Genomic DNA, 22903 nt, shown 5'->3' on the forward strand with positions numbered 1-22903 from the left:
ACTCCCTACAAGCTGTCACTCTGGAGTTAGCCTTTGTGACAACATGCTTGCCCGTGTGGGATTGGGCGCCGAAGTGGGATGCCGTGGATGAGGCTCATTCCTAGAGTGAGAATGTTGACTACCACAGGGCTGTTAGGCACGGTACAAGTCGGAACGTTACCATGTGTAAATTCCCCGTTGATTGGGTAAAATAGTAATGACACTGTACATCACAATTAGTTGATGTATACATAGTAGATGGACATTCAAGTTGGTTATTACATTGTGACATTGTACATCACCACTAGTTGATGCATTCAGAGTAGTTGGACATTCATGTTGGTCATTACTTATATTTGCAAACTTAATAGTAGTAAACCTATACACATATTGATCAGTATAGTAGTGTAGCCACATGATGATAATGGAAAATTTTCCTTTAGCTATTGCTCTTAGCATAAAGATTATTGCTCTTAGCATAAAGATGGACATATATGAAAACTTGTATATTTATACTTGTACATATGACAATGGTAGAACCACATTTATGTTAGTTGACATTATCACTTAGAGGCAGGATAGTAGTAGAACCATTTCGTTTCAGTTTCTACATTTATGCTTTATGTTTCTGTTATATACTATCCTTCCCTCAGTTGACCTAGTGTATTTCGCTATTCTCGGCGGCTCACCCACTGGGAACTATTGTTTAATAGGTCTCACCCCCATTGGTTGCTTGTTTTTGTTTTCAGAGCCTTCCGCAGCAGGAGAGGTTAGAGATTGTGGCAAGGGATTAGCGACTAGTTAGAACCTCCTCGGTGTTGCTATAGAGGGACCCATTGACATCTTTCTTTTGATTTTAGTATGAAAGGTGTACTTGTTTAGAGATTTCCTAGCATTCAAGGTGTACTTCTTGTATATACCTTGTGAATGTATATTTGTATTAGACTTGTTTATATAGTAGAATTTTGTACTTGCTCTGATCATCATGTTAGAATATATTCCTTTTCTCTCTTGAGTTTGTAGACGCCTAGTGTGCACCAGGGGTGCTTGGTGTACACGGTGGGTCTATGCACGCGCCGAGTGGGCTTCCGTTGGAGCCCGGGCGTGACATGATACCTCCTTAGTCCAATAGTTTCGGGGGCCCAAAACATTAACTCGATGTCCAAAACTTAATTAGCAATGTTAGCTCAACTTTCAGGAACTCGAAACCACCTCTCGGGCGTCCGAAACTCACGTAGTGGGTCCTAGTCACCTCGGCTGCACCTGTCAAAAGCATTCGGGCGTCCATCGTACTTTCGGGCAAGGTTTTAAGTGCCCGTCGGCACGGGCCGTATCCACCGTGTCGTATCGTGCAAACAAGATGCCGGCACGAGACAGACCCTGTGCTGATGGAGCAGCTCAAAACCCTCTGTTCTTTAAATTAGTAAGTAATTTCTTCAATAAAGTTCAAAAGATGTGATAAAAAGACATAATAAATAGTAGAATATTTTGTTGCTAAAGAAAATAAATATTTCATGCTATTATGTGTAGGCACACAAGAATTTTTGACTGGCATGCATCGGCACGACTCGGCACAGCTCGGCACACACCGTGCTGTACCGTGCCGACAAGTTTCCGGCACGACCCAGTGCCACGACACTTAAATCCTTGCTATCGGGCACCCGCAAGTAGGGGTGGCAATCTAGTTCGCTGTTCGTGAGCCAACTCGTGTTCGGTTCGAAATGAGCTCGAGATCGAATCGCTCGTTAAGTAAACGAGTCGAACACGAGCCGAATTTTTCAGCTCATTTAATAAACGAGCCGAACACGAGCTGGGGTCAGCTCGCTCCTGTTCGGCTCGATAACAGCTCGAATACATATATTTTATATTTATATAATTTATTTAATTTATATTTATATATATTTATATATATAAATAAATAATTATATATATAATATATATTTTTATTATTTGATTTTTAGCAAAATAAAAATATAAAGACGAGCTCAATTATAAAAAGATTCATTTATATGTAAACTTTCAACTATTAGATCAAAGTCTAATGGATAAGATTTTATAAATTTATTTTTTATATATATTCAATCTAATTCTTGTAATTTACTATTACGTTGCGCTCAGCTTTGGTGAGCGCGCTCGTGCTTCGGGCTCGTTTAATACGAGCCGAACACGAGCCGGCCCCAGCTCGCTCGTGTTCGGCTTGTTGACACCCCTACCCGCAAGATCGCGTAAGCAGTAACCCCAACCCTTTGGACTTGACTCTCACTGACTTCCGACCGTCCAGAACTCCACTCGAATATTTTTCGGGCGTCTGGTCCACCTCGATTCTCCGAGGGCTTCCGGGCCCCTACAACCCATTCCGGGCATCTAGAACTACTCTAAAACTTAAATTTTCAGTAGGTTTAATTTTTAAATTCCGTTTTCACTTTCATTTCGTGCTAAACGGACCCAACTCAACACAAAACTCTCCAAAAGTACTAACTATCATCTCATATTACGACCTTTCCAATTTACAAAGGTTCAGTATATTACAGATTCAATGTGCAAAAAATATGCAACCGTTGCAGGCCGAATCCAAGGCTTGCTCTCACAAGAAGGTCGTAAAATAGCTCGACATCCAAGGTAGGCCAGACCAGGTGTGCTCAGCCACTCAGGTGTAACCGCACCTTAGCCCGCCTGCACTGGCCAAGCAGCATGGTCTATCTGGCCATGGTCGCGAACACTACCCTGGGTTCGGCCGCCTAAGCCTTAAGTCGCAAACACGGCTACCCCAGGGTCTCAACCAGCGTGATCCTCTGTCCACGAATGCTTTTCGACGATAAACATGGCCTACGACTTCGAAACAGGAACCACCACACATGCGATAAAAGAAACAAAGAGGTTTGGGGGATCATTACCTCGTTTCTTCAACTGGAATTAAGCCGCGGTGCTGAGGTAGATTTGACCTCTCGTCATACAATGTGGATGCATGGAATGTGGTTCCTGGATGCCAGATTCTTCCGGATGCACGGATGAGGGAGCTCGGCCCAAAACTTTCCCGTACTCAGTGGTGGGTGGAGAAGGCTATGGGGGTTGAAGTCGCCAGGTTGGGGAAAGCCGTCGGCTGCTAGGGAGGCTACCAGTTATTTTCCCTGACGTTGGGGCCGTCGAGGCAAGGATGTCCAGCCAGATGGTGGCCAAAAAAAAGGGAGAGATTCTGTCAAGCCCTGGATGACAACGGAAGCCCGAGTTACGTTAACTGACCTGCCGCATGCACAAGGATACACCTTATACATACGAAGCGTCAATAAAACCTGTCCAACAAAAATTAACTAAAATCTAAGAACAGTAAGTTTCAAAGTAAAATAAAAACTATGTAATATAGCAGCACTGTAAATATACAATCATCACCACACCAGTCCTCAAAATGGTATAACTTCTTTGACCACTCCAAACGTCAAAACACCGTACAGGCTGCGATACATAGGAATAGGTGGTCCAACTACACACACAAAAAGGATAGAAGATGCTAACTTTTCGTAATCCCTTTATCTCGATCAGTCACTGGTACTAAAGGCTCTGAAATAAAATATTAATAAAGATTAAGATGGTTTGAGAACTATAATCAATAGGCACCAGTGGGTACGGTCGACACCATCGACTGTCTACACCAATAGGTCCATAAGAGACAGAAATAGTAAATAACTAATCAATAGAAATAAACAGATACTAATATGAATAATTGCTGAATGTAACTACTATTATAATGCCTCTATAATATAACTGAAAACTATAAACGTGCATGTCATGCATCAATTAGATACTGAATAAAATAATGCAATAATACCCAATCATAGTGATCGATTCAACAATCATGTCTAGCCTACACCGCCTCGTGTCCAGCACCAACCTATAGTGGTCCGTACCACGTAGTCTACTGTCTGGCCCATGCCATGATACTGCCTCATAGCCTACCTCCAGAGTGGTACTCGCAGAGCGCTAACCCAACCGAATATAGTATCACTGCCAAACTCAAAATAGCATGCAGGCTGTAGTCAAATGCGAGATCAAACAGATCATGACAATACTATCATAGTGTCCCAAATACAGCTATAATCTCACACTATCTATCACTCTTAAAAATATGCATGTCTCAATATACTCTACAGATAGGTCTCAAAATACTATTATTATCTCAACTATGTCAATAGGTCATCTCATAGGCTAAATAATATAATAGGGACATAGAAGTTAGTCCGCCAATTTTGACAACACGGAACCCACCTATATCGCAAATTCGAGGAATAGAACGATTATCAGGATAGCGTGGTGATCCGCTACTGCTCTCCTAGTCTGAACGGCAGCCACAACACCCTAGAGTAGCTCAAAACATCCCTCGTCAAAATCGCATGAAATCAGTTCCTAAAACGTGTAGAAATCAGTTTCTAACTCTCAATTTATACAAAATTTATCAAAAGAGTCTAAACAAAAAAATAATAATATTATGATACTAGCCCGACTTTGAAAAACTGAAAAACACACACTTGCGCATGCTCGACTTGCTACTTGAAACCAAGCTTGCCTTTTTCTCTCTCTCTCTCTTAACCGAATTTCCTACTTTCTCTCTGAAGATAACAAAGGAGAAGGGATAAAGATGGAGGCCTCCGTGGACTCCATGCCTTAAAGATAGCAAAAATGCATAAAGGCCCCTCACAAATCACATATTTCAACTTTAGTCCCCACAAGCTAATTTTTTAGTTTTTGAGTCCGTTTTTGCGTCTATTTCGCACCAAAACGTCTTCAACTGGTCAAGTGACACTAACCCGACTTTGAAACATCGAAAAACACACGCTCGCGCACGCTCGACTCGCTACTTGAAACCAGGCTCGCCTCTCTCTCTCTCTCTCTCTTTCTCTCTCTCTCTCTTAACCGCTTTTCCTATACTCTCTCTTTGAAGATAACAAAGGAGAAGGGTTAAGGATGGAGGCCTCTGTGGACTCCATGCCTTAAAGATAGCAAAAATGCAAAAAGGCCCCTCACAAATCACATATTCAACTTTAGTCCCCACAAGCTAATTCTTGAGTTTTTGAGTCTGTTTTTCCGCCTATTTCGCACCAAAACGTCTCCAATCCAGTCAAACACTGTAAAAAAATTCCGATTAAAAAAATTTATACTGCAACCTTACCAATTTGCTAAAGTTCAGTATATCACAGATTCGGTCAGGAGAGATGCGGCCGCACAACAGGGCGGCTCGGTCGACGAGGCGGCTTAGTCGCTACGATTGGTGGCTTGCCTAAATGGTAACGGCACAACAAGGAAAGAGAGCACGGGGGAGTGAGGTAGATTTGGGGGACTACGATTTGAGAAAAGCAAATGAAACCCTAAAGGTCTCCTCATCCCCCTTTAATATGGTCGCGGCAAATCGCACAATGGTCCTCGAGCTTCGGTTTCTAAGCTAGCACAACCCTTTCCTAGCCAACTCGCCCGTAGACCTTTTACTTTCGAAAATTTCGAAAAAAGTCGCATAAAATGATAATTTCAAAGAGGGGACCACTTTCATAATGATTATTATCGTACTGAACTATCTCGACAACTCTCCGTTTTTGACGAAGTCTCATTCACACCTCATAAGAGGCATGAGCACGAGGGATCCTTGAAATACCAAAAAAAATCTATTTGCCACATGAAATGATGACTTTTATTACATATAAATGTAAAATTTACATAAGGTCCTCCGACAAAAGATTCAAAATTCTAGGATCCTCGATTATTAAAAGGTGATAATATAACATGTTTTTCAGCATTTGACTTTCTGAGAATGCTAATAGGACCTTTCTTAACACAAAGTGTTGCTGCGTATTTTCTGTTTATTAGATACTTTTATACTTGCATATTTGATTTACTCGTTCTAACATATTTGTTTTACTTCCGTCATTTGTAGAACTTGTTACATTCGTGGAAGATGCCGTAAGGCTTGAGCATTCCAATTCTCCAAACAAACCAATTTATTTAATGGCCCATTCTTTTGGAGGATGCTTAGCACTTGCCATAGCTGCTCGTAATCCTCACATTGATATAATTCTAGTATTATCTAATCCAGGTCAGTGAACATTTTCTTTGTCGCCGACAAATACTAGGTGGATTGTAATTTATTTGCATTTTCTCTCAGCTACATCATTTGGAAAGTCACAAGTCCAGCCTTTGCTCCTGATTTTCAAATACTTCTCTAATCGAGAAGACATAACAGTAACATATTTATTGAGCCTCAATTTCGGTAAGCCAATTTTTTCAAACTTTTGCTGGTAATTTATAGCTCCTCCATGAAGTTATGACTGCCAATTTTGGCGATTGTTTGATGTTCTATTCCTTATACTGGTTTTTTCTAAAACTTATTCTCAAGTTCAAAAATTTTACTGTGTCCTTTTGGTGCCTCTAAATATACTTTTTATTCTTGAAATGCTATTAATATGTCTAGGCGCTTTACTGATAGAAACATGGCGTTTCATCTTAAGAGCACTACAACTTTATATATGGAATTTTTTACAAAATAACCATTTCAAATTTTATAATTTGCGAAATAACCCTATCAAATTTATATTTGGCAAATTAACTCTCAAAACACGGTGAATTATTCACCGTCTGCTTCATAATTTTTTGGGAAAGAGAAAAAAATAAGGTTGTGAAAATTGTACGTAGATTATACGGAAAATAAAAAAAGTGAGGTTGTTAGGATTGTGTGTGGAATATTAGAATTTTTGTTTGATTGTTAGAATTATATGGATAGATTAAATTTTTTTGATTGTTAGGATTATATGGATATATTATTAGGATTTTCAAATTGTTAAGATTATATGTGATGTTTGATTATTACGATTGTATGGATAGATTATTAGTATCTTTTTGATTGTCAGGATTGTATGGATAGATTATTAGAATTTTCAGGCTGTTAAGAACTTAAGATTATATGTGATTTGTTGAAATATTTATGTGGTTGTTAGGATTATAGAAAGAGACAATAAATAAGTGAAAGGTGGTGAATGATTCACCGCTTTTCTGAGAAATTAGAATCTTTATGAAAGCGGTGAATCATTCACCGTCTTTAACAGATTAGTTTTTTAAATATAATTTTGGCAAGGTTATTTCGCAAATAATAAAATTTTAAAAGGTTATTTTATAAAAAAGTCCTTTATATACATGTGTTATTGTCCAATCAATGATACCATTGAGGTCGTCTGAATCTTTTGATGATAATAGAGAAACTTAAGAGTTAAGATGATATTACAAAACAACAAATTTGTTTCGTGAATTTGCATGTGCTGCTCGAATAACCACAACAGCAGCTTACTCGTTGTATTTTTAAGTGGATCTTGTTTATTCTCCTGGTTTATCATCTTATCAAATATTCTTACTCTTGTTCTCGCATTCTGTTTTGTCTACTCTACATGCCTACTACATTGTAAATTTGAAGATGAGCAACTTTTCTAATAAAACTATATTTCTTTCAGAGCAAGATAATTTGTTTTGATTATAAATCTTAATAAACTGATTTGCTAACAAAATGTTTAGGCCTGGTTCGGTATTGTTGCCATTTTTTTTTGTTTTTTCAAACGTTAGTTCTGTATAATTTGATGTGTTGAAAGAAAGACTATTGTTTTACTGTTATAGTTGGTTAGTTTACAATGCATCCGATCAAATGGTAGATGACGACTTATTTTTTTTAAAAAAAATTGGAAGTAAAAAGAAGTTGTTTTCAACATTTTTTGCTTTTTGTTGTCAAATAAACACTTTGAATAAAAGGATTGCTAGCAATCCACTATCCACTCCTACACTTTTTTGATATACAAAAATTTTATATTTAAAAAAATTAAAAAACAAACACTTACCATTTTTCTTGAACATCACTTGACTTGTTTAGTTGTTTTTACTTGTTGGCATTTAGATATTGAAGTAAAGGCAGCCTTGAGTAATATTGAAAATGGGGTTCATCCATTGGAAGCACTCAACAAATCTATAAAGAACCTCGCTGCACCAATGCAAATCTCAGTGAGATTGATTCTTTATTTTCTACTTGATTATCTCAAACATTCTTTTAAATATGCTTTTCGTATTTACTTTTAGCAAATGTCCTTGACACATCTATTGGACTTCTATTATTATTTCCCTTTGATATGCAAACTTTTGAAATTCTCTCTGGTTTCTTGTACAAAGCATCTACAATTATGGAGCACAATGAAATTAGCATTCTTCAGTACTCGAAGGATAAATGGATTAAAAAAATTTGAGCATTAAATGCTTGCTTACTCTGGGGAAACTCGTATGATGGAAACACACATACTGCAATCTCAATTAAACCCCTATTATGGCCTTGGAGCATGTGTACAGTTGGTGTTTACCTTAATTGAAAAATTATTGGTCTTGCTTCTTTGACATATTTCTCTCTTTTATAATCATATTTCTCACTTTTGGCTTTCGAACTAGAAGAATGCCTTGTACTAAAAATGATTTTGACGGGCTTCTTGCAGTGTTTTCTTGATAAATTACCAAGGGACACATTTTCATGGAAAGTCGGCCTTGTCAATTCTGCTGCTCATTTCATTATGCGATCTCCCATCTGCATGCAGTTGAAGCGGAAGTCTTACTACTAGCCAGGTCGAAAACTAAAAGGAAAAAGAAAAATGAAAAAAGATTTGTTTTCCATGCCTTGTCTCAGCTTGATAACATCTTTGAGATACTAAATAACTATAAACGATTATTTACATATATAGCATTGCAAAATTATTTATTTGAATTCCACATGTCCTTCAACAACTTAATTTCTTTTTGTATATATATATATAGAGAGAGAGAGAGAGTCCGGCTGGGATACTATCGAGTTTTTCACCGTTAGATTTAATCCTTTGATTATTTTCACCCGTTAGATTATACTATTCAACCAACCACCCACTCAACCCTAGGGGCCCACATCAACCTAACCGCACATTTTTCAATCCAAGGGCTAAAAAACTAATAGCACCAATAACTTTGTGCTATTAATAGTATTCTAGCCTAGTTCTATATATATATATATAGAGAGAGAGAGAGAGAGAGAGAGAGAGAGAGAGCTAGTCTCCTATACTATCTGTAATACCGGGGCTCTAGTACTATTGCCTCGTTTTCGATCTTAGGGTGTTCAAATCAACGATCCACACCGTTAAAACTGATCTAGGGTATTTAAAGTTTTTAGAAATAAAATTTAATATTTTTTCGACATAGTTTACTTTATGATCAAACCATTTCAAAGTTGTCAATTTTCAATGGCTACTATGGCAAGTTTGGAGTTTAACGGTATAGAAGAATCTAAATTTCTTCAAATTTTGATAGAAAATACTTTAAACTATCTAGATTAAGGTTAACATTCTTGATCTTGAATTTAAAAGTCCTATGCTCAAATTTTAAAGAATATTCAATTTCCACCGTCCATTTTGACATAATTTATTTACTAAGTAAACGATGTCGAAAAAAACTAAAATTTTATTCCTAAGAACTTCATATACCCTAGATCATATTTAACGGTGTGGATCGTTAATTTGAACACTCTAAGATTGAAAACAAGACATAGTACCGGAGCTCCGATACTATAAATAGTATAGTAGCCTAATTCTATATATATATATATATATATATATATATAGAGTTTGACTGGGCTACTATCGGTTAGTAAACTGCTCAGTTTACTACCGATTTTTTTTGATGATAGAGCTTCCAAATCGACGATCGACACCGTTGAACATGATCTAGACATTTAAATTATCTAGAAATCAAATTTCATTGATTTTTGGCATCACTAACTGAACGATCAAAGGGTCACAAAATCTATAATTTTATGGCCATATGGTGCGTTTGCTCGTTTAACGGTATCGAAGAGTTCAAATCAACTAAATTTTTGTTGAAAAATTCTTTAAACTATTTAAAATAAGATCTAGACTCTAGATTCTCAAATATAAAAATTGTATCATCACTTTTTGAAGATATTCATTTCCAGCCGTTCATTTTTCAGTTCGCTTGATGGACAAGAGAACAATATCGAAATGTGTGAATTTGATTTCCAGATAGTTTAAATAGTTTAGATCATGTTTACGCGTGCCGATCATCAATTGGAAGCTCTATCATCGAAAACAAATCGATAGTAAACCGAGCCGTTTTACTACCGATAGTATTCTAGCAAAATCTCTCTCTATATATATATAGAGAGTTGAGCTAGAATATTATCGATAGCAAACGGGCTCCGTTGCCACCCATTTGTTTTCGATGATGGAGTCTCCAAATCGGACGATCGGCACCGTTGACATGATCTATTACTTAACCTACTATATATATATATATATATATATATATATATATATATATATATAAAGAGAGAGAGAGATACTATACTATTATCACTACGGAGGCCCTTGTACTCATAAGTTGTTTTCGATGATAAAGCTTCTGAATCGATGATTCATACTGTTAAATATAATCTAAACCATTTAAAGTACTTAGAAACCAAATTTTGTAATTTTTTGGAATTATAATAGAATCTATCAAGCAGGTAGATAATAAATGGCCAAAATTGAACAACCTACTAAAAATAGAGGATCGAGTTATCCAATTCACGATTGGAGTTATTGATCTAAATAGTGAATAGAATTTTCTGTCAAAATTCAACCAATTTGTTTAATAAAAAAATCATGAATTCGATTTCTAAAATGTTTAAATTCTCTAAATTTTGTTTAACGAGATGGATCGTTGATTCGGAAGCTCTATTATCGAAAACAGCATATTAGTACAAAGGCGATCGTGCTCATAATAGTATAGTAATCGGACTCTCTCTCTCTCTCTCTCTCTCTCTCTCTCTTTATTACAGTGTTAATTTGCAAGAAAATGAGTAAAAGCATTAAGTTGGCCCCAAGTAAAAAGCCTTCATATATATTTTTCATTAACTACTAGAGCTCTTATAACTTAGAAAGTACAACTGGTCAACAGGCCTCAACTGCATATGGCCTTCCCTTTCATAACTTAATAAAAGAGTCCTTATTACATTTAAGAAAAATTATTTTACCTAGTGTTGAAATATGAGAATGAGATTAGTGCTTAAAAAAAAAACTAGTACTTTTACTAGCTACTTAGCTAGGATCGATCTATTTTGAAAACTTAAGATTCATATAACGTAAAACATATTAAAAAGGGAAAACTTCAAAAACCCCCCTGTGGTTTCCAACTTTTTCACTTTAGTACCCTGTGGTTTAAAGTGTATCAATTTGCCCCCCCGTAGTTTTGTTTTTATCTTTTCTATAGCTTTTCTCTTAATATTTCGTTAAATTATATACAGAAAATCATCAGATATCTATCTAGATTTACCGAATATTTACTTTAGTACCCTTTAATTTTAATTTTGTCACTGATTTAAGAAAAAAAAAACAATAAAATTGATAAAAAAAAGGAGAAAAACGAAACCACAGGGGGGCAAATTGATACACTTTAAACCACAGGGTACTAAAGTGAAAAAATGCGAAACTACAGGGGGGGGGGGGTTTCTGAAGTTATCCCTATTAAAAATTACTAAGTGTCTATCAAAATTCATTCATAGAATCTGAAAATAAATATAGAATTTTGAAGTAAATGATGTATAGATCAGCTTGATCTACTTATTGTATTTTCTTACCATCAATTTCTGTTGGAGAATCTTAGATTCTTCTCGACAAATTGTAAGATTTAGTGAACTTTACCAAATTTCCAAATATAGGTAATTAAAAATTTGAATTAAATGATTTGATCAACTAGATGACAGCCATCCTTCCACTAAGTACTACATGTAGATTTTTGTGGTAACTTGGTGGTTCTGGCTATTGTACTACATGTGTAGTCTTATCTTGTAAGATTCTAACCTACCATTGCTCATATGTTACATAATAAGAAGTTTGGATCGTTTTGTATCACCAAACAATCTTTGAACACAAAACCCTAGTTAGACCTAGAAAGCAAGAAAGGGCAGTGCAAAAGTGTGCCAGTCAGAGGCCCTTGATGCCAACGGAATGCAAGCCACATGTCTGCATGGCACCATGTCTTGCCGACTAGGGCTCATCACAGCCTCAAACTAAAGAAAAACCGGTTACTGGCATGGCTCTGGCTGCTGGAGAACGGTGTTATAGTCATTATACATGCCTATGCACTTAAAATCTTGGTATCAAACATTTTCATCCATTGAAAAGTAATCATGCTTTTTTTGGTGTTGTTACTCAGCTGCCGCGACAATTTGCTTCCTAGCAAAGTTGAAGCTGGAAGACTTCAAAATTTATTAGCCAACTGCAAAGTTCATTACTTCGAGGATCATGGACACAATCTTCTTCTGGTATGTAAATAGGAGCTAATCACACATGAGTATACACAGGCGTGCATGCGTGAGAGAGAGAGAGAGAGAGAGAGAGAGAGATCTAAGTTGTCCTTTTTCAACTAAGAACACTAGAATATCTCCATAGCCACTATAAGTTTTCTAAATAAACATATTACGATGAGTTAGAATGCAAGTTCTAGTCGTGGAATATTATATAGAAACGTGCGATTCAGTTAACTGGCATGCGTGTCACAAGGTCTTCGTTATTTATCAGAGTCGATTCATTTTTTTTTTGCTATTGAGCTTTTCGTATGTTATCATCACTCTACAAATTTGGCAAAGCTTGTACTATCCTCATATAATACAGGAACACGGTGTCCATTTGCCAACTCTTCTTAAATGTTCCAACATGTATCGTCATTCAAGGAAGTATGACCGCATATCTGATTTCCTACCACCAACTTTGACAGAACTGAGAGAATTGGATAAAGCAACCAGGTAATGATCTATGATCTATTTACTTAATCAAAGAAATATCAAAATATATTACCTTGCAAAAACTATTCTTTTTTTTTTTATTTTACTTATGGTCAACTTCAAACTGACCTTCTGTCAAGGTTTTAAGTGCCCGTCAGCACGAGCCGTATCCACCGTGCCGTACCGTGCCAACAAGATACCGGCACGATACAAACCCTGTGCCGATAGCACAGCTCAAAACACTCTATTCTTTAAATCAGTAAATAATTTCCTCAATAAAGTTTAAAAGATGTGATAAAAAGAAAAAATAAATAGTTAGAATGTTTTGTTGCTAAAGAAAATAAATATTTCATACTATTATGTGTCGGCACACAAGAATTTTTTTGACCGGCACGCATCGGCACGGCTCGGTACGCATCATGCCGTACCGTGCCGACAAGTTTCCGGCACGACCCCGTGCCACGGCACTTAAATCCTTGCTCTTGTGATTTGGCTCGTTTTTGTTTCGCCACCGTGTTGTTCAAGATGTTTTACTTTACCCCCCATGGTTTAGCTTATTTTTACTTTGCCACCCCGTGGTTTCAAAAGTTGCACTTTGTCTCCCTGTGGTTTAGCATATTTTTCACTTTGCCGCCCTATAGTTTTTTTTGAAACTTTTAATTTGCCACCCTGAAGAATTTTTTGGTGAAATAAAATTTAAACCACCAAGGGGCAAAGTGAAACTTTTTGAACCACAGGGTGGCAAAGTGAAAAAATGAGCTAAGCCACAAGGGGAGTTTACCCTTTTACTTGCATATCCCTACAAAATCTTAGTATTTGCTACTTGCCCTTACGAGGTCGTACCTGCAAAAATATCTCTCCTGAAGAGACCTATTTTAATACAAAACCAACTTTTCTCCATGAATTGGATGACTCGTCAACTTAAGATAAGGGTATTTTTGTCAAAAATCGCGCTCTTGGGGGGTTTATATGAAAATTCAAATTTTACGGGGCCTGTTACATATCTAAACAGATTAATTTACAGGAATGTAAATGTACAAGCTTCTTAAATAGATCATTTTGCCAGGATGTGTACAAAAAAAAGCCCATTAAATCAATATCCTGTGAGATTAATTGTGCTACCTTTGAGTAACAGCTCTGGTTCATGCAAACAGAGACTTGTACCAAGCTACTAGTCCAGTGATGTTCTCAACCAATGAAAATGGCAAGATAGTAACTTGCAAGTGTTGCTTTGATATTCTGGTCATGGTTATTTTCTGTAGGACGCGGTGTCTACAAATATTCCTGTAATTTAATGCATGAGAATATGATAGAATGTTTGATAGCCCTTTTCTGTTCCTGGATGGCCCAGGGTGAAGAGCACAAGTTATTTCGGCCAAGTCGGCCTGAATTTGTAAGAATGGCAGCTAAATTTGGGGCAAAAATCATACCGTTTGGAGCAGTCGGCGCAGATGATTTAGTGGAAGTAAGCTATGAGTTCCAATTACGCTCCCAACTCCATTGCAGTATTTACTGATGTCTTTATATTTCACGTAGATATTACATTATCGATCGCTGAACCTCGAGTGGAATTTCATTTGGGTCACCAAATTTATATTTGTTTCAAGTAAAGCATTCAACTTTAATTTCCATTTCCATTTCCATTAGGTGACTTCGTTAAATTCCCCGTAACTTTTCCAACAAAACGATAAATTATGTGTTAGGTGGTAATTCAGTTATTAAATCGTCTTTTTAGAGAGAGATGACACGATACTAATCTATCTATTATTGGTGGTGATTCGAGTGCTCAATCGGCAGTAAATCGATCACCTCTGCGAGATGATATAACCGATGAATAATAATAAGATAATAAGAATTTTGAGATGATACAGCAGTTGAAATAACTAGCAGCCTTCTTCATATCTTTTGTTGGTCGCGTAGTTAGCGGCTAAATTATACTTCATCAGAAATCAGTCGAAATTAAACTAGTCACCTGATTGAGACCGAAATTAAAGTTCAACCCTTTGATTGAAATGATTAAAGTTCAGTGACGTAAATGAAATTTAATCAAAAGTTCAGTGACCTGTGTTGTAGCTTACCCTTTTGCTAAATGCCAGAGAAAGTGCGGACTTTTTCTTTGTGGATTTAAAGAAAAACATGCTTTCTTTTCTATTCGCATTTGCTGCATTAGAAGTTCTCATAACTGCAACCATCAACCCTTAAATCCAACAATACTGGGTTATATCATAAATAATTATTTATGAACTATTAATTCTATGTTAATACATTTTGTATTAGCTAAAAAAGAAACACATTATTCGAAAAAACAATCTCAACCAATTAATGCCTGTAGAAATCCATCTGAATGTCAGCGTACCCGTCAAGTGAACCATTAAAATCTTTATGTCGTTTAAGTATTAAATCTTGTTTACAACGAAAGTAGAATTGAACTAACCAGAAGATTATACTGCATTTTCACTCATGGAAGTATAATATGTATGACAGGAATAATGACTGCATTTTCACTCATAGAATTGAACTAAGCTTTTTTCACTTATCTCAATTATAAGATGCATGAAAATAGTTCTCAGGTGAGAGTTTCTTAGAATGAAATGGATAAATTATCATTCGTTTCTGACCCCTCCTCTTCTCTCTTAATGAACCATTTCGAATATATCAACAGCAAGAATTTAAGTACCGTGGCATGGGGTTGTGCCAAGAATTTGCTTGCCGTGCCGTGTGGATGTGTGTCGGTCACAAAAAGACATGTTTGCCGACACATAACGACATGAAATATTTATTTTCTTTAGCATCAATATATTTTAATTGCTTATTATATATCTCTATTAAATCTTTTGCCCTTTATTGAAATAACTGCGTGCTAATATCAAAGGAAAAAGGATGTCGAGCGTGCCATCGGCATCGGGGATGTATCATGCTGATATCTTGTCGGCACAGTATGGTGGGGCATGGGCCGTGCCGATGGGCACTTAAAATCTTGATTAATGAGCAGGAGAGGTAGTAGTAAAGACTCCAATATAAAACAAAAATTGATTCCTTAAAAGTATAAGAAAATTTTGTTTTTGATTAACCATATTTCAATTTCTTGGACTAGTGTGCCAAAATATTGATTTTGATCTGAAACTATTGAAGTTGAATTCGATGAAATAGATGTACTGTACAACTTCGAATTTAACGCGATAGATAAATTACTTTGTCAAATTTAAATTTGATTAGGGATGGGAAACAAAAGAGCGGACATCACACGTACGAATAAACACAAACCTGCTGAGGATGTTATTTAATAGTTTGACATTTCGCTCGTAATTCTAAAGTAGTTAAGAAATCAATTGGAAATTCTCGTGATAACAGAGTGTAAGCATCTAAATGGCTTGGCTAATAGTGATAGATCTAGCTACTTTTCGGAGAGAAATACAACACAAACCTGCTGGGGATGTTATTTCAAAATTCACGTCCTCTTGTATAGTTTCTGGATTGACATTTTTTTTTATTGAATATTTACTCGGATCACAATTCAGGAAATTGTGGTTTTGAGACTTTTTGTATTTCCAATCTCTTCGATGGTAAAAATTGCAAATAGCGGCCTAGCAGGAAGAACATGATATACACAACTTTCTAGTCATATTTCAATGCTTTTTCATTACTACCTCATTTCTCATTCACTGCAACTTTTTTTTTTTTTTTTTGTTCGTCTCCTTTCTAAATGGCATCATTAAGTTGCTTAATGTCATGCTCGGCTTTTTCTCCTGCAGTTGCTTTTCTACCATGATGACATAATGAGCCTTCCTTTCGGAAAAGACATGATAAAAGCTTATACCCAAAATTTGAAGTTGAGGTAACGTTTCTATAAATTTACTCGCTAGTTTGGCTTGGTTAGATCTTCTGCAGAAGTGCTGGACGACTTAAAAGAGTTATTCAATGAAAGTTCTCTTATCTTAAAAGTTTTTCCTCGCATCAAAAGCCGCAAATTGGAGCTTCTGCTTTTTGTTTCCCGAACAAAATGGTCTCCAGAAACTTCTGCTTGAGGGAGTGGCGAATGATCTGCTCCGTAAGCGGGCGCTTGATCTCCTTCTAGTGATCGCCATCGTCAGTACATATTATTTTTAAATCCTTTAACATAGGGATGCTTCTGTAGGGATGATGGCCGCGATGTATTCTTCCCAGGAGTATATCCAAAAGTGCCTGGGGAGGTTCTACTACCTATTTGGTAAACCCATTACCACAAGCGGAAAGGAAAGTGTGGTTACAGATAAGAATGCGGCGAATGACTTGTACTTGGAAGTTAAGTCTGACGTCGAGCGCATTATTCGCTACCTTCTAAAGAAAAGGGAGGAGGACGTCTACAGAAGTGTCGTCGCACGATCTTTATATAAAGCTGTTCGGGGATCTAATTGTCAAATTCCGACATTCGAACCTTGATTATATATATATATATATATATATAGAGAGAGAGAGAGAGTTTAGCTGAAATGTTATCAGTAGTAAACGTGCTCTATTGCCACCTGTTTGGTTTCAATGATGGAGCCTCCAAATCGACAATCGACACCATTGAACATGATCTATACCACTTGAAGCATCTAGAAACCAAATTTTATGTTTTTTCGATATTGTTCTCTTGTTCATCAAGTGGACACAAAAATAAACGGCTGAAAATAAATATCCTTTAAAAAGTGATTGGAGGAATTCTGTAATCAAGATCAGGAGTATAGTATATATGTTTGATGTTGTATTTGAGTTTGTATTTTAAAATTTTTGATTTAATGTAATATGTTTTGAAATATTGTAAAGAAAAATTATTGTTTCGGATTTGGGTTTCGATTTTTTGATCGGGTTTGAATTTGAATATGGATTTTTAAAATCTGTTGGATTCGAATTCGGGCTCATGTTTTGATATTCAGGTTCGGGTTCTGATTTTTGAAACTATGCCCCGAATCTGACTCGTTGACATCCCTAAGGGTGTGTTTGTTTGGGTGAAAGTGAGGGGGGAAGTGGAGACGGGGGAAGTTGTTTATGCCGTAAACTATCACTTTCGTTGTTTGTTTTACCGTAATTTTATTACGGCCGAAAGTCGAGTTCACTCAAAATAGGGTAATTGACTTCGCCCTTCCACGGGGCGAAGTCAATTCCGGTGAAGTGCAAAGAGGGAAAGGAGCTTGTTAAATTTGATTAGGTGATGTGATCAAATTTGGTTAGGTAAGTTTTAATATATTTTTTGTCTAATTTGTATATTTAGAAAATGATGAAAAATAAATTTGTTAAATGTTAATAATTTTTTAACTTTAGAATTTTATTTGTTGCATTAGTATAATTTATATGCAAACAAATAATATAATTTTTTAAAATTTTATTTTATAATTATACATATATATAATTATATACATATGTTTGTAATATGTTCTGGGCTAGATGAGGCCCAAGGCCACATGAAAGTACTTGACTTGGCCACATTTGAATCTAAAGTTAAAATTAAAAGTTTAAATCTGAATGTTTGAGTTTCAAGTTTTGTCTAAATGTAATTTTAAGTTTGAGTTTACAAATTCGAGTTCTAAATGTTCAGTTTCACCAAAATTTGGTCCTAATTAATTTGACCAAAATTTGCACTTGTTGTTGGTGCGCCAACGGATGATCATCAAGTCTTCTTTTCTGCTGGCGGTCAAGCGCGAAGTGGATGATCATGAAATCTTCCCTTTCGTTGGGGCCGTCGATGTGCTGGCAAGTGGTCGGCGTTTTCGTCCTCCGCCGACGACGTGCCAAATGGATGATTATATTGTACATTAGACTGTACATATTGAGCCGGAGGAGACAGGCTGGGTTGTATATATTTTAGGATGTATATACGGATGTTTTATGTACAATATTAAAGCTATACCTGTGTGAATCTACTTAGACTCTGAAACATGTTATCTATACAAACACTCTTGTTGCCTTTTTTATAGACAAATCGTTTATAGACACACGGATACATGTTTTCTATACATACACTCTTAGCTTAAGCTGTTAGAGAACAATATTTATATAATTTTATATTTAACACTCCTTTTCACGTCTGGGCTCGAGACTTTTTGCAAGGCCCATGACGTGGATTTGAATTAAAAAAAAGAAAATTAATTATGTTAGAGGTCTGGCATGACTTGAACTCAGGACCTCCTGCTCTGATACTATATGAAACAATCGTTGTACTCTAAAAACTTAAATTATTAGAAAATGGTGTTTATATAACTTTATATTTAACATTCATATTACTAGTTCTACTTTTTAACTTTACTTACAATTATATCATGTTGTTGAGTGATAATTGAGTAATGTAGTTGACTAAATATTAAAGTATCGCTAATATAGAGTAATGTAGCAGTATCGTGATTGATGATGAGTCGATAGTTTAGATGGTACATCGCTTTTACTTCGGCAATGCATCAACATTTAGTCAACTAAATTGAGTAACGAAATTTGATTATAATAATTATGAAAGTTCAAGTCAGAAATTACAATAATTTAAAGTTTAGGGACGAATCGTGCGATTTTTTACCGTTCAAGGCTTATGTTTGATATTCTCGCCAGAATCTACCATTTGAATGTATAGCGAAGTGAGACATTTTTGCACGTCACAAATGGTGAAACTGAAATGCAAATTACATGACAGTAGCATGCAAATTTTATTGTTCTCTGATTATAAAAAAAAAAAAAAAGAAAAGAAAAAAGCATGGCATGTTGTTATTTGTTATTAACTGCATGCAATTTCTTTCAAAAAGGTTTTTTTTCTTTTAAAAAAAATGAGAGCGAAGGTTTATATTTCGAATACGATTTACCAAGGGGTGCTCTGTAAAAGTTAACTGCAATTTATTTTCTTTTGTTTTCCTTTCAAAATCAAAAAAATAAAAAAAGAAGCCAGAGTAACAGAGATGGGAAAATGGTGGAGCTCACTTCAGAAAAAGTTGAGGAGATGTGGAGATGGACATATTATGTTGGATATATTGTTATTGGATATTTTGTTATAATATAATCCAATAATATGTTCACATACAAGCCCAATAAGTGAAAGCGTATTAAGGCCCATATCTCTGGAGCCCAATAGCTTATTTATTAAATCTAGGGTTTCCTACGCTGGAGGTAATACTGTTGAGCGTTCCAAACTTGACGTCTCTTGGTGTAATACTTTAAGCACCTAAAAACCCTAACCTCCAACATATTATTATTATTATTTTCATGAATTGTCACCTAACCATGTTGTTCTCTGCACATTGACATATAATATAGAAAATTACATTCTATATATCAAACTTCAAATATATATATAAAAAAATAAAGGTAAATGCATTTGCATCATTGCATGTGCTTCATTCAGTTTCTATATTTGAAAAACTTGTGGCCACTAAAAAAAGTTAAAGTAGAATTTTATAAGTTTCATGTAACTTAATTAGATGCATGTCTTACTAGAAATATCATAATCTAAGATTTGAAAAATAAAAGAAAATTCTAAATTTTTTAATCTATTATGAATAAAACATCTTGCATATTACGTTGATCGTATTAACCTCCCGCGGATGAGATTTACTATATGGAGCAGTTTGGTTCAAGATTTGTAATAATTCGAAAATGTCCAATATTTTATATTTAATTGGAATAATAAATTTGTTTACTAACTTATTAAGCCCCTTGAGTTGAGATGTTGTTAATAACTAGCTTGTATATCTTATTAATGGACTACTGATAATTTCCATCAAGCATGGAAATACGATACATATCTCTTAAATCATGTTAATCTGGTATTTCTATCATTTAGTTATCTACAATATAATTTAACTATTTTACTACCGCATTTTACAACTACTCTACTTGAGTTGATAGGTTTTGAATATTTTTAATAGAAAATATGAAGGATTACCGGGATCTTACAAACCTAGCTTGAATATGTTTGCCCAATGTCATATTGAATATAGATATTTAAAATACTATTCGTTGGTAGCTTAAGCTTTTAGAGCTAAGCGGTTATTACATATATTTATTTCTCACTGTATCAAAGTATAGGTAGGAGTTCTTGGACTTGAATCCCGCGGGACTTCTAATTCCTTCTTGACATATTTAGTAACATCTCAAATTCCAATATGACGTACTTGATCTATATCTAATGAACAATTTTTTTTTTATCATATCCACTTATTTATTTATTTATTTATTTTTTCCTTAGTTCATGTTGTAAATTAATGGCCACCTAGCTAGGTTACTTAATTAATAATAAGCCATGCATGACCAAGCCTAGCTAGGTGAACTAATTAATTTATGCTCTCACCAATTGCATGTAAATTATTAACCCAGCATATAATTAATGCCAATAGTACTTCTTCCTTTGAGCATGCATCTTGCTTTAATTTAATTGTCTGCAACTCTCTTTTGTCTTCTTTTATTATTGAAGAATAGATTCAAGGTTGTATCTTGTGCAGATGAAGGATTATTTATTTTTTAGTAGTTTCTTTCATTCGACTTAATTTGTGGAAAGATAAAATTAATTTCGTATATTCGATCAGTGGTTGTTAACTAACTTGGATCCTGTTCGAGAGAGATTGGGGTTCGATTCCAGCTGGAATATTATTAAGGGCTTATTTGGTTCATCCATTTTGGGTATGGAATGGGAATCGGTTTGATCAAATTCGGTTAATTTTGTTTGGTTCGCATGAATCAGTTTGGGATTCCTATTCCGGACTGGAATGGGAATGGCCCATTAGCCTTCAACTTGATTCCGGTCTTCTAACCTGGATTGAAATTTTATTCCGAAAGCCCACTAAATTCTCGAAGCCCATGTGACCATCTCACCCTCCTTCTCTTCACCCCTTTCTCATCAAAAAAGAAAAAAAACCTATCATCTTTCAAAACCCTATCCCTAACCCACATCAATAAAAGTTTTTAAAAATAAATTTGATATTTTTTTTGGAAAACTTATTAGAGAATAATATTATATTTTTCATAAATTTTAAATAATATAAATTTATATTTGAGAGTAAAATTAGTATTATAGTATCCTATTATTTTTTTAGTTTATACGAACCAAACAATGAAATGTGAATAACTCATTCCAATTCCCAATCCACAAATAAACCAAACGTCCTGGGGGAGTGGGCCATTCCAATTCATTTCCATTCCATTATCCATTCCAATTCCACCCTTGAACCAAACAAGCCCTAATAGTATTGGGGCTCTCAAAAGCACTCCAGCTGGCCGGACTCTTGCATATCATGAATGCAACGTATATAGAAGAAACAAAAGATATTCTTGCAAGAAAGTAAACCTTATAATTCCCTGATTACTGTTCGTAGATCAAATGTTTATATATTAGAAAGCAAAAGAGATCCCCAAGGAATTACAACCGTGACAATTAAAGACAAAATGGATTGATGTTTGAGGAGTTATTACAGAAATATTTGAGTACGCTCTGGTCAGCAGAAGCATCAGCGGTAGACCGCGAACTTCGCTTGTCGGGGCCGCGGCTTATAGCACATCGCCATAAGCGCGAGGGCGATGATCAGCGCTATCAGAAGCCCCATGGGGTCGACGCCGTTCTCATCACCACCGTTCTCCGACGGTTGTTCCGTGCAGCCGCAGCCACAACATCCCATGCATCCCACGCATCCCACGCAGCCCATGGTAACGATTCGTGTTAGAACGATGAATGAATGAATGAATGAATGAATGTTGGGAGCAAATTCGAAGCATCATATATATACAGAGAAGCAGAAGGCAGTTGAAACATCAATGTCGACGTGCAATATTGTACTCGATCGGTCAGAACATGAGAATTAATACATGCAGCAGACGAGAAATTTAATAATTAATGCATCCGATAATTAATAATACTAATACTACTACTACCTACTACTAATAATAGTTGCTTCTTCAAATCAATTCAAGGGAGATTCTGTCGGTTCCTGTTCATGTTCCCCGTTTCCGCTCGTAATTCGTCTCGGAGGCGTATTAAATTAAAATCCGGATTATAAAAGTGCATGCATGCATGATGAGCTGCATGCCATTCTGTTGTAAGTCAACGGCAGCAGGAGAGATGAATTGAATCATTCTTGCATCAGACATGCACTAATGAAAGCCAATCAAAATAATATGGGAATCCTAGTC

General features: G+C 35.7%; 1 pseudogene; it reads left to right on the top strand.

Moving 5' to 3' along the window:
* The window catches only part of LOC109728391, a 47084-nt pseudogene extending 29602 nt beyond the window's left edge, over nt 1-17482 (top strand).

This window comes from Ananas comosus, linkage group 23, assembly GCF_001540865.1.
Source record: "Ananas comosus cultivar F153 linkage group 23, ASM154086v1, whole genome shotgun sequence".
In the NCBI taxonomy this organism is placed as follows: domain Eukaryota; kingdom Viridiplantae; phylum Streptophyta; class Magnoliopsida; order Poales; family Bromeliaceae; genus Ananas; species Ananas comosus.